Below are 13,164 nucleotides of genomic sequence, written 5' to 3'. Positions count from 1 at the left end.
CCTCATATCTGGCATCAGTGCCGTAACTAGACATTTTAGCACTGTGTGCAAGAAACAGCATTGGCGCCCCCCACCCCCAGATATACAAAACAGGGTCAAGGCACACACCAAAAATATAGGGGTGTGGCTTCATGGGGAAGGGGTGTTTCCAAAAAAATACTACCAATTCATATTACGCTGTATGGAAGTCTTCATTATTCAAATTACGCCGCACAGTAGCGCCACTTACACACATTACACCAGGTCATACTTGCCTACCCGACCCTCTCCATGAGGGAGAAAATGCTCTGTTCCTAGACTTTCCTGGTAATGTATGATTGCCATCACCTGTGGTGAAACACCTTTCTTATCAATTAACTAGCTCACCACAGGTGAAGGCAATCATACATTACCAGGAAAGTCCAGGAACAGAGCATTTTCTCCCTCATGGAGAGGGTCAGGTAGGCAAGTATGCACCAGGTAGAGCCCCATTTCACACATTATGCCAGGTAGAGTCCCATTTCACACATTATGCCAGGTAGAGTCCTCTTTTACACATTACGGCGGCAGAGTCCCCATTTTTACACATTACAGCAAGAGAGTCCCCCCCCCCCCCCTTTTTTTTACACGGCAATCAATCTTTCGGTATCCTAGCTGTCGGGATGCCGGCAATAAGATTTTGATCCTATTTGGGATGCCAGCACTGCCATTCTGCGCAGTGTCGGGATTCCGGTGTCAGTATTTCGACTGCCTGGATCCCGATAGTCGGGATCCTGACCAGATCCCCATCCATACTTGCCCACCTGACCCCAGAGCCGGATTAAGTCCATGGGGGGCCCGGGGCACTTAAAACAGTGGGACCCCTATTCAAGAGAGGAGTAGGACGGGCGGGGGGGTGGGGGTCACATACCAGCCAACGATCGAACTGCGCTCCCGTCCCCGCCAACCGCGCAGACTGCTGAGCGACGGCTCAGCTCTCCAATCATGTATGAATGAAGCAGCCTGACGCTCAGCCATTGGGGCAGCCTACTTCAGGTCCGATCTGTAGTGTGGCAGGGGGCCCTTTTGGAAAGGGTGGCCCGGGGGTACGTATCCCCGGGACCCCCCCCCCCCCCCCCCCCCCCCCCCCCCTTAAGCCGGCTCTGCCTGACCCTCTCCATGAGGGAGAAAATGCTCTGTTCCTGGACTTTCCTGGTAATGTATGAATGCCATCACCTGTGGTAAGCTAGTTAATTGATAAGAAAGGTGTTTCACCACAGGTGATGGCAATCATACATTACCAGGAAAGTCCAGGAACAGAGCATTTTCTCCCTCATGGAGAGGGTCAGGTAGGCAAGTATGTCTCCATCTTTCACCCAACACTTGCCTAGGTGATTTATTTAACCCACATTGATGACAGGGAAGCCAAGTGATGACATGTATGGCTGACTTATATGCATATGATCAATCGAGCAGATAAGACTTTAGCCTCAGGCCACCACATAAAAAATTTCCATCATCATGACAGCATTATTAAAATAGTTTTTTGTAATCTCCATATATAATAATTTTTTATTATTTTTCCAATGTATTTATAGAGACATTGGGGCTGTTAATGTAGGGAATGTACACACCCACGTGGCACTGGTCACATCCACAAGCACTGCTCATAGCTCCTCCGCTTCTTACAGTAAGCCCTTGATAATTTTCAGCCCCAGGCCCATATGGCCCTTAATCCGACTTTAACAGGCAGACTAGTCATCTGGCAGGGTGAAAGAGCTAAACATTACCCTGTGATCCTCCCAGACCATAGGAGACTATTTCTTTGATCTGCATAATGGGGGTCATTCCGAGTTGTTCGCTCGTTGCCGATTTTCGCTATACTGCGATTAGTCGCTTACTGCGCATGCGCAAGGTTTGCAGAGCGCATACGCTTAGTTATTTTACACAAAAGTTAGGTATTTTACTCACGGCATAACGAAGCTTTTTCATCGTTCTGGTGATCGGAGTGTGATTGACAGGAAGTGGGTGTTTCTGGCCGGAAACTGGCCGTTTTCTGGGAGTGTGCGGAAAAACGCGGGAGTGTCTGAAGAAACGGGGGAGTGTCTGGGCGAACGCTGGGTGTGTTTGTGACGTCAAACCAGGAACGAAACTGACTGAACTGATCGCAGTGTAGGAGTAAGTCTGGAGCTACTCAGAAACTGCTAAGAATTTTCTATTCGCAATTCTGCTAATCTTTCGTTCGCAATTCTGCTAAGCTAAGATACACTCCCAGAGGGCGGCGGCATAGCGTGTGCAATGCTGCTAAAAGCAGCTAGCGAGCGAACAACTCGGAATCACCCCCATTGCCTTGTAGCACAGTAGTTAATATGTACACATTTGGCACAAGTGAGGCTGGTGGTCTGGAAAGTTCTTTAGGATGAGATATGCATATTACCTTACGCCTTACGTGCCTGATTATATATAGAAATGCAGCCACGTGTCTTGCTCTGAAATCTGGAGCTCCCACTGTGATACAGCAGTTCTAATTATACCACAATCACTAGAAGGAGATGGAGACATGTAAGCAGCTAATCAGATGCCAAAAACAGAGGCCAGTGTGTGACGGGGTTAGGGGATTCCAGCAAGTTGTTATCCAGGCATCAGCACATGGTCATTTTTATTTTTCAAGATCCAGGAAGAGCGGCGTCTCCTTTGTTCAATTTACGTGAATGGATGTGGGATTTGAGCCAGTGGAATACAGTATTATTGAACCTGGAATCCACCCATCTTTTCACAGCATTTATTGGTGCAACAAAAACACTTCTCTCATGTGAAAACAGCTTAATGCCACAGCAGTATAACGACTGTACACAAGTTATCTCTAGTGTGCATATGTGTGTGTACATGTGTTAGGGAATATAGATTGTAAGCTTCACTGGGGCAGGGACTGACGTGAATGGTAAATATTCTCTCTGTAAAGCGTTGTGGAATATGTGTGCACTATATAAATAACTGGTAATTAATAATAATAATAATAATAATAATAATAATAATAATAATAATAAGGCACATGATGGCCTGTAGACTGGTGTATGGCATGCATGTCACAATCACCATCAGCACACAGAGTAATAGTAATAATTTCAGCATTTAATGCTCCTTATATAAGGGTCATCTTATTAAACATCTCCCTCACTGAAAAATCATAAAGAAACAGCAGTTTTCCTATGATTACAGTATCATTGCTTTTTAACAAAAGCTGAACACAAGAGGTATCAAGATAATGGTTCAGGGCGCTGCTCTACTTTGATACTTTTTCTAGACAAACTAATGCACCCTTTCACTGGCGCAAATGTAGGGTTTGCAAGGGGGAAGGGGGGTTCTATCTATCTATCTATCTATCTATCTATCTATCTATCTATCTATATTACACTTACATTTAATGCAGCAGCTGTTGTGTCATTAGGCCCCGCCCCTGTGACATGATGCAGTGATTCACGATTGTATGGCAGGGGGTACGGCCAAAATGCCACCTGCGAATCACAACATTTTGCCGTGGGGGGTGGCGGGGATCCGATTGTGGTTTTCTGGTGGGTTTTCTAGGTACTCAGAAACCTATTCTGTATGTGTCACTGCTTTCTTGGACAAATAGAGGATTTCTACAGGGGGGTTCCGAATGTTTGATTTAGTAACAAAACACGAAACACCGTGGCACAAGGCTAAAACAGACACTTTTATATAGCTACATTGTTTTACATACCTAATACGTACTGTATGGTTGGGTCCCAAAGTATTGCTTATTCACACAGTCTAATGTAGAGAGGTAAACAGTATACAGTATTTAAAATAAGATTTTACTCACCGGTAAATCTATTTCTCGTAGTCCGTAGTGGATGCTGGGAACTCCGTAAGGACCATGGGGAATAGACGGGCTCCGCAGGAGACTGGGCACTCTAAAAGAAAGATTAGGTACTATCTGGTGTGCACTGGCTCCTCCCTCTATGCCCCTCCTCCAGACCTCAGTTAGGATACTGTGCCCTGAAGAGCTGACACAATAAGGAAGGATTTTGAATCCCGGGTAAGACTCATACCAGCCACACCAATCACACCGTATAACTCGTGATACTATACCCAGTTAACAGTATGAAATATAACAGAGCCTCTCAACAGATGGCTCAACAATAACCCTTTAGTTAGGCAATAACTATATACAAGTATTGCAGACAATCCGCACTTGGGATGGGCGCCCAGCATCCACTACGGACTACGAGAAATAGATTTACCGGTGAGTAAAATCTTATTTTCTCTGACGTCCTAGTGGATGCTGGGAACTCCGTAAGGACCATGGGGATTATACCAAAGCTCCCAAACGGGCGGGAGAGTGCGGATGACTCTGCAGCACAGAATGAGAGAACTCAAGGTCCTCCTCAGCCAGGGTATCAAATTTGTAGAATTTAGCAAACGTGTTTGCCCCTGACCAAGTTGCAGCTTTGCAAAGTTGTAAAGTCGAGACCCCTCGGGCAGCCGCCCAAGAAGAGCCCACTTTCCTCGTGGAATGGGCTTTTACTGATTTAGGATGCGGCAATCCAGCCGCAGAATGCGCCAGCTGAATTGTGCTACAAATCCAGCAAGCAATAGTCTGCTTAGAAGCAGGAGCACCTAGTTTGTTGGGTGCATACAGGATAAAAAGCGAGTCAGTTTTCCTGACTCCAGCCGTCCTGGAAACATAAATTTTCAAGGCCCTGACTACGTCCAGTAACTTGGAATCTTCCAAGTCCCTAGTAGCCGCAGGCACTACAATAGGTTGGTTCAAGTGAAAAGCTGATACCACCTTAGGGAGAAACTGGGGACGAGTCCTCAATTCTGCCCTATCCATATGGAAAATCAGATAAGGGCTTTTACATGACAAAGCCGCCAATTCTGACACACGCCTGGCCGAAGCCAAGGCCAATAACATGACCACTTTCCACGTGAGATATTTCAGATCCACAGTTTTAAGTGGCTCAAACCAATGTGATTTCAGGAAACTCAACACCACGTTGAGATCCCAAGGTGCCACAGGAGGCACAAAAGGGGGCTGAATATGTAGCACTCCCTTTACAAATGTCTGAACTTCAGGCATTGAAGCCAGTTCTTTCTGGAAGAAAATCTACAGAGCCGAAATCTGGACCTTAATGGAACCCAATTTTAGGCCCATAGTCACTCCCGACTGTAGGAAGTGCAGAAAACGACCCAGCTGAAATTCCTCTGTAGGGGCCTTCCTGGCCTCACACCACGCAACATATTTTCGCCAAATACGGTGATAATGGTTTGCGGTTACTTCTTTCCTGGCTTTTATCAGCGTAGGAATGACTTCCACCGGAATGCCCTTTTCCTTTAGGATCCGGAATTCAACCGCCATGCCGTCAAACGCAGCCGCGGTAAGTCTTGGAACAGAGAGGGCCCCTGCTGCAGCAGATCCTGTCTGAGCGGTAGAGGCCATGGGTCCTCTGATATCATTTCTTGAAGTTCTGGGTACCAAGCTCTTCTTGGCCAATCCGGAACCACGAGTATCGTTCTTACTCCTCACCTTCTTATTATTCTCAGTACATTTGGTATGAGAGGCAGAGGAGGGAACACATAAACCGACTGGTACACCCCCGGTGTCACTAGAGCGTCCACAGCTATCGCCTGAGGGTCCCTTGACCTGGCGCAATATCTCTTTAGCTTTTTGTTGAGGCGGGACGCCATCATGTCCACCTGTGGCCTTTCCCAACGGTTTACCAACAGTTGGAAGACTTCTGGATGAAGTCCCCACTCTCCCGGGTGTAGGTCGCGTCTGCTGAGGAAGTCTGCTTCCCAGTTGTCCACTCCCGGAATGAACACTGCTGACAGTGCTAAGACGTGATTTTCCGCCCATCGGAGAATCCTTGTGGCTTCTGCCATCGCCATCCTGCTTCTTGTGCCGCCCTGTCGGTTTACATGGGCGACTGCCGTGATGTTGTCTGATTGGATCAGTACCGGCTGGTTTTGAAGCAGGGGCCTTGCCTGACTTAGGGCATTGTAAATGGCCCTCAGTTCCAGAATATTTATGTGTAGGGACGACTCCTGACTTGACCAAAGTCCTTGGAAATTTCTTCCCTGTGTGACTGCCCCCCAGCCTCGAATGCTGGCATCCGTGGTCACCAGGACCCAGTCCTGTATGCCGAATCTGCGGCCCTCTAGAAGAAGAGCACTCTGCAGCCACCACAGCAGAGACACCCTGGTCCTTGGAGACAGGGTTATCAGCCGATGCATCTGAAGATGCGATCCCGACCACTTGTCCAAGAGGTCCCACTGAAAGGTTCTTGCATGGAACCTGCCGAATGGAATTGCTTCGTATGAAGCTACCATTTTTCCGAGGATTCGTGTGCAGTGATGCACCGATACCTGTTTTGGTTTCAGGAGGTCTCTGACTAGAGATGACAGCTCCTTGGCTTTCTCCTGCGGGAGAAACACTTTTTTCTGTTCTGTGTCCAGAACCATCCCCAGGAACAGTAGGCGTGTGGAAGGAACCAGCTGTGGAATGTTTAGAATCCATCCGTGCTGTTGTAGCACTTCCCGAGATAGTGCTATTCCGACCAACAACTGCTCCTTGGACCTCGCCCTTATAAGGAGAACGTCCAAGTACGGGATAATTAAAACTCCCTTCTTTCGAAGGAGTATCATCATTTCTGCCATTACCTTGGGAAACACCCTCAGTGCCGTGGACAGTCCAAACGGCAGTGTCTGGAATTGGTAATGGCAATCCTGTACCACAAATCTGAGGTACTCCTGGTGAGGATGGTAAATGGGGACATGCAGGTAAGCATCCTTGATGTCCCGGGATACCATGTAATCCCCCTCGTCCAGGCTTGCAATAACCGCCCTGAGCGATTCCATCTTGAACTTTAATTTTTATATATGTGTTCAAGGATTTCAAATTTAAAATGGGTCTCACCGAACCGTCCGGTTTCGGTACCACAAACAGTGTGGAATAGTAACCCCCTCCTTGTTGAAGTAGGGGCACCTTGACTATCACCTGCTGGGAATACAGCTTGTGAATTGCCTCTAGCACAGCCTCCCTGCCCGAGGGAGTTGTCGGCAAGGCAGATTTGAGGAAAACGGCGGCGGGGGGGGGGGGGGGGGGGGGGGGGAGACATCTCGAATTCCAGCTTGTACCCCTGAGATACTACTTGAAGGATCCAGGGATCCTGTGAGCGAGCCCACTGATCGCTGAAATTTTTGAGGCGGCCCCTCACCGTACTTGGCTACGCCTGTGGAGCCCCCGCATCATGCGGTGGGCTCAGAGGAAGCGGGGGAAGAATTTTCATTCTGGGAACTGGCTGACTGGAGCAGCTTTTTCCCTCTTCCCTTGTCTTTGACCCGCTTGCTTTTCTGAAGCCGAAAGGACTGTACCTGATAATACAGTGCTTTCTTAGGCTGTGAGGAAACCTGAGGTAAAAAATTTTCTTCCCAGCTGTTGCTGTGGATACGAGGTCCCAGAGACCATCCCCAAACAATTCCTCACGCTTATAAGGCAGATCTATGTGCCTTTTAAAGTCAGCATCACCTGTCCAGTGTCGGGTCTCTAATACCCTCCTGACAGAATAGACATTACATTAATTCTGGATGCCAGCCGGTAAAATATCCCTCTGTGCATCCTTCATATATAAGACGACGTCTTTATTATGCTCTTATATTAGCAAACTAGTATCCCTGTTTGACAGGGTCACAGACCACGCTGCAGCAGCACGATCTGCAGGTCTCAGTCTAGTCAGGGCCGGTGCAAGGTTCTTAGACACCCTAGGCAAATCTAAACAATACCGCCCCCGCTCCCCCCAATACCCTCCACACAGCCACTCGCATTTTAGTGACCGCCAGACAATATGGAGAGCATTTTAGTAACCTCCAAACTATACGGAGAGTATTTTAGTGACCGCCAGACAATACGGAGAACAATTAGTGACCGCCAGACAATACGGAGAGCATTTTAGTGACTGCCAGACAATAAAGAAAGCTGTTAAGTAAACACCAGACAAAACTGAGAGCATTACTGTGACCGCCATACAATATTGATATCATTTTAGTGACTGCCCCACAATACTGAATATATACGAAAATGGACAGAATTCTCAGAGTGAGGTGCAATCAATAAAACATCCCTGGATTGTGACAGTAGGGGTAATGCCCTATATGCCATTAGTGATCCTAAATATATAACATGGTGATGACATGGATTAGTTGGCCACTGGTTACTACTGCTTTGGCCTCATGAACACTAATCTCGCTTGCAATAATTAATCTCACAAAAGATAGTGCGCGCTACCTGGGGTACACAAGAACCGCTAGACCAGAGCTGGACTTTGGGGGGGCTTGGACACTTAAGACGGGTGGACCCTCTCCCTCATGTCAGCACCACATCGCTGGCTGTGGCTGCTGTGTTTCCAACCCCCTGTGTAGGTGTGTATATATATATATATATATATATATAAATATATATGTGTGTGTGTGTGTGAGCGCAATAAAGCAAGTCCAGTGATCACGCTGAGCCGAAAAAGAAGTGGGTCCCAGAGTCCCCTCACTTTTAAAAATTGGGGTCCAACCTGTCCTTTTCTGGGTCCTATCGTAATGAAGGTTCTTAATAATCTTATTAATTATTCAAATATGCAAACACAGACTTGATTTGGACACTACAAAAGTGTTGCAAGGGGGAGGAGGGGTCTGGAAACGCTGCTGGGCTGTGTACCAAACAGGACACTCTGCACCAGAGCTGTAACTAGACATTTTGGCGCCCTTCGGCACAAAGTGAATTGGTGCTCCCCCTCCCATACTGCACAGTATGGACAGTGCGCGGCGAAGGCGCGCAGCCAAAAATTTGGGGCATGGCTTCATGGGGAACGGGCGTGGCCACATAATATTGCCAATTCACATTACACCACACAGTAGTGCCGCTTATACACATTGTACCAGGTAGAACCTCTTATACACACTGCGCCAGGTAGAGCACGTTATACATATTGTGCCAGATAGAGCACGTTCTACACTTTGCGCCAGGTAGAACACTTATACACATTGCGCCAGGCAGAGTACATTATACACATTGCGCCAGGCAGAGTACATTATACACATTGCACCAGATAGAGCACGTTATACACACTGCGCCAGGTAGAACACTTATACACATTGCACCAGGCAGAGTACATTATACACATTGCACCAGTGAGAGCACGTTATACACATTGCGCCAGGCAGAGCACATTATACACACTGCGCCAGGCAGAGCACATTATACACAGTGCGCCAGGCAGAGCACGTTATACACATTGCGCCAGGCAGAGCACGTTATACACATTGCACCAGGTAAAGCACATTATATACACCGCACCAGGTAAAGCACATTATACAGATTGCACTAGGTAGAGCACGTTATACAATTTGCGTCAGGTAGAGCACTTACACATTGCAGCCACCACCTCAGACCCCCAGTCGCCACCCCTCCGCAGATGCCGCGGTAACCACCCACAGCAGGCATAGCCACCACCAACTTCACTCACTGGCCCCGCACTCTCACCATGTGGCCGGAGCAGAGCTGAGGAGAGGAGTGCAGTCAGTCAGCTGCTGCGCTGTAAGGAGCTACAGTTTTCACTGCAGCAGCTTCATGAAACCTCCATGGCTACCCCATGCCGCGATCCCTGACTGAAGCCCCGAGTGCAGCACTGCGGCTGCATCTGAAGAAATAAACGATCGGCGCGGCAGCAGCATAGATCGGCCTGGCGGGGGGTAGGTACTCAGAGCACACACACCCCACTTCCCCTGCGTGCGCCAGTGACCCCAGCCACCTGCTGTCCCGCCACCTACCGCTGGCATCTTCCCAAGTCATGATCCCTATAGCGCGTATTTGCGAACACTGACGTCACTCACAATACTGTATACAGTGGCCACAGTGCCTTCCGCAAGAAATTGAATAAACAGTACTCTGATGAAGGATTAAAGATACGAAAGGTTAGTACTGTATGGTGGTCAGTACAGTGTCTTTCATTTTCTATAAAAAGCCCGGCGAGTGCCGCCTCCATACTCGTGTGTGTGTGTGTGTGTGTGTGTGTGTGTGTGTGTGTGTGTATATATATATATATATATATATATACATACATTTTTCTCCCCCTCACTGACCTCAGAGTTGACTTGCGGGTCCCAGCACGGTCAGGCTGATTCAGAATCCTGTTACTTCTTGGGGGCTGAGATGTTATGATATCACACACAAACACACACACACACACACACACACACACACACACACACACACACACACACACACACATAAACACGTATATATATATATATATATATATATACACACACATATACACTGCATATATATATATATATATATATATACACACACACACACACACACACACACACACACACATATATATTATATAATATATATATATATATCTATATATATATATATCTATATATCTATATATATATATATATATATATATAACTACATAAAACCCAGAGTGTACAATTCAAATTTAATTGGTAACAGAAAGAAAAAAATAATAATAATAATAATAATACAGCCTTTCTTACTTTTGCTTTGTTGACTGCAAAGATAGGCTGTGATGACAATTAAACACAGCAGGAGAGACTGCACTTTCCTCTCTGAGTCTGACTGCCTCTGAACACTGACAGGGATTCCGCCTCCTTCCCTGCAGCCTGCGCGCCCAGCCAGTCACGGACCCGCAGGCTGCAGACAGAGTAACTCCCTATTGGACAGCTGGTACATAGCTAGGCAGCAGGAGCCTATCGCTGCTCTGCAATGCCGGCAGCTGTCCGTGTTCGGCCGTTATCAGTGGAGAGCCAGGAGCTCCGTACCGCGGATCTGATAGAGATCAGATCCGACCTGTGGCGGGTCGCGGGTGGCACACTCAGATGTGCCATCATGAATGGTAGTGGGGGTGAGTGCGGGGTATGTGATTTGCAGGGTGCATTCGCGGCGGGAGGGGGATCGGTGGGTGACGTGGGGGGGGGGGGGAGAGACGCGGGGGGTAGTGAAATAAGTGATGGGCGGCTGCGGTATTCTTGCTCCTCGTCTATTAAGGAAGAGGAGCACTGGTAAAGTAATGAAGGAAACATTCATCGGCAGCGTGCGGCACCGCCCTCCAGTGGCCAGCGCCCATAGGCAGCTGCCTAAAGCTGCCTAATGGTCGCGCCGGCCCTGAGTCTAGTACCTGAGTGTGTAAATACAGACTTCAGGATAGCCTCCTGCTTTTTATCAACAGGTACCTTCAAAGTGGCCGTATCCTAAGACGGCAGTGCCACCTTTTTTGACAAACGTGTGAGCGCCTTATCCACCCTAGGGGATATCTCCCAGCGTAACTTATCCTCTGGCGGGAAAGGGTACGCCAACAGTAACTTTTTAGAAATTACTAGTTTCTTATCGGGGGAACCCACGCTTTTTCACACACTTCATTCACTGATCTGATGGGGGAACAAAACACTGGCTGCTTTTTCTCCCCAAACATAAAACCCTTTTTTTTTTTTTTTTTTGTGGTACTTGGGTTAATGTCAGAAATGTGTAACACATTTTTTATTGTCGGGATCAAGTCACGGATGTTCCTAGTGGATTGTGTATATGTCTCAACCTCGTCGACACTGGAGTCAGACTCCGTGTCGACATCTGTTTCTGCCATCTGAGGGAGCGGGCGTTTTTGAGCCCCTGATGGCCTTTGAGACGCCTGGGCAGGAGCGGGCTGAAAAGCCGGCTGTCCCATAGCTGTTACGTCATCCAGCCTTTTATGTAAGGAGTTGACACTGTCGGTTAATACCTTCCACCTATCCATCCACTCTGGTGTCGGCCCCACAGGGGGCGACATCACATTTATCGGCATCTGCTCCGTCACCACATAAGCCTCCTCATCAAAACATGTCGACACAGCCGTACCGACACACCGCACACACACAGGGAATGCTTTGACTGAGGACAGGACCCCACAAAGTCCTTTGGGGAGACAGAGAGAGAGTATGCCAGCACACACCAGAGCGCTATATAATGTGGGGATTAACACTATAACTGAGTGAATTTTCCCCAATAGCTGCTTGTATATACAATATTGCGCCTAAATTTAGTGCCCCCCCTCTCTTTTTAACCCTTTGAGCCTGAAAACTACAGGGGAGAGCCTGGGGAGCTGTCTTCCAGCTGCACTGTGAAGAGAAAATGGCGCCAGTGTGCTGAGGGAGATAGCTCCGCCCCTTTTTCGCTGACTTTTCTCCCGCTTTTTTATGGATTCTGGCAGGGGTAATTATCACATATATAGCCTCTGGGGCTATGTATTGTGATTATTTTGCCAGCCAAGGTGTTTTTATTGCTGCTCAGGGCGCCCCCCCAGCGCCCTGCACCCTCAGTGACCGGAGTGTGAAGTGTGTATGAGGAGCAATGGCGCACAGCTGCAGTGCTGTGCGCTACCTTGGTGAAGACTTTAGTCTTCTGCCGCAGATTTTCCGGACCATCTTCATGCTTCTGGCTCTGTAAGGGGGACGGCGGCGCGGCTCCGGGAACGAACACCAAGGACGGGTCCTGCGGTCGATCCCTCTGGAGCTAATGGTGTCCAGTAGCCTAAGAAGCCCAAGCTAGCTGCAAGCAGGTAGGTTTGCTTCTTCTCCCCTTAGTCCCTCGTTGCAGTGAGCCTGTTGCCAGCAGGTCTCACTGTAAAATAAAAAACCTAAAATATACTTTCTTTCTAGGAGCTCAGGAGAGCCCCTAGTGTGCATCCAGCTCGGCCGGGCACAGAAATCTAACTGAGGTCTGGAGGAGGGGCATAGAGGGAGGAGCCAGTGCACACCAGATAGTACCTAATCTTTCTTTTAGAGTGCCCAGTCTCCTGCGGAGCCCGTCTATTCTCCATGGTCCTTACGGAGTTCCCAGCATCCACTAGGACGTCAGAGAAAAGGGTGAAAACCAAACAAACATTTTCCTTGAAGCTGTATCCACTACAAAGTGTGTGTTTCTAGTACGTTCAGGACTGTAGAAAGCGTGCAGCAAGATACTTTTACCTGTGGCGAGCCCGCAAGGGGCTTGTTGAGCTCGCCCCTGCCGGCCATCTCGATGCCAGGTTCCCAGCATTGGTCACGCATACCCAACCATTAAAATACTATTGTTTTACCTTTTCATGGTTGCCTGGTGTGTTTGAGTTGTTTGATACTATCCGCTTTAGT

At 48.1% G+C, this 13,164-nt stretch overlaps 1 protein-coding gene across 2 annotated transcripts in view; it reads left to right on the top strand.

The window, feature by feature from the left end:
- CORO6 (coronin 6) overlaps positions 1-13,164 on the top strand; it is a 258,150-nt gene that overhangs the window by 148,583 nt on the left and 96,403 nt on the right. The gene's annotated exons all lie outside the window — the stretch shown is intronic.

The sequence above is a fragment of the Pseudophryne corroboree genome, chromosome 2 (genome assembly GCF_028390025.1).
Source record: "Pseudophryne corroboree isolate aPseCor3 chromosome 2, aPseCor3.hap2, whole genome shotgun sequence".
NCBI classification, from domain to species: domain Eukaryota; kingdom Metazoa; phylum Chordata; class Amphibia; order Anura; family Myobatrachidae; genus Pseudophryne; species Pseudophryne corroboree.
Note: the sequence above shows the minus strand (reverse complement) of the source record. Positions and strands in the feature narration are given on the sequence as shown.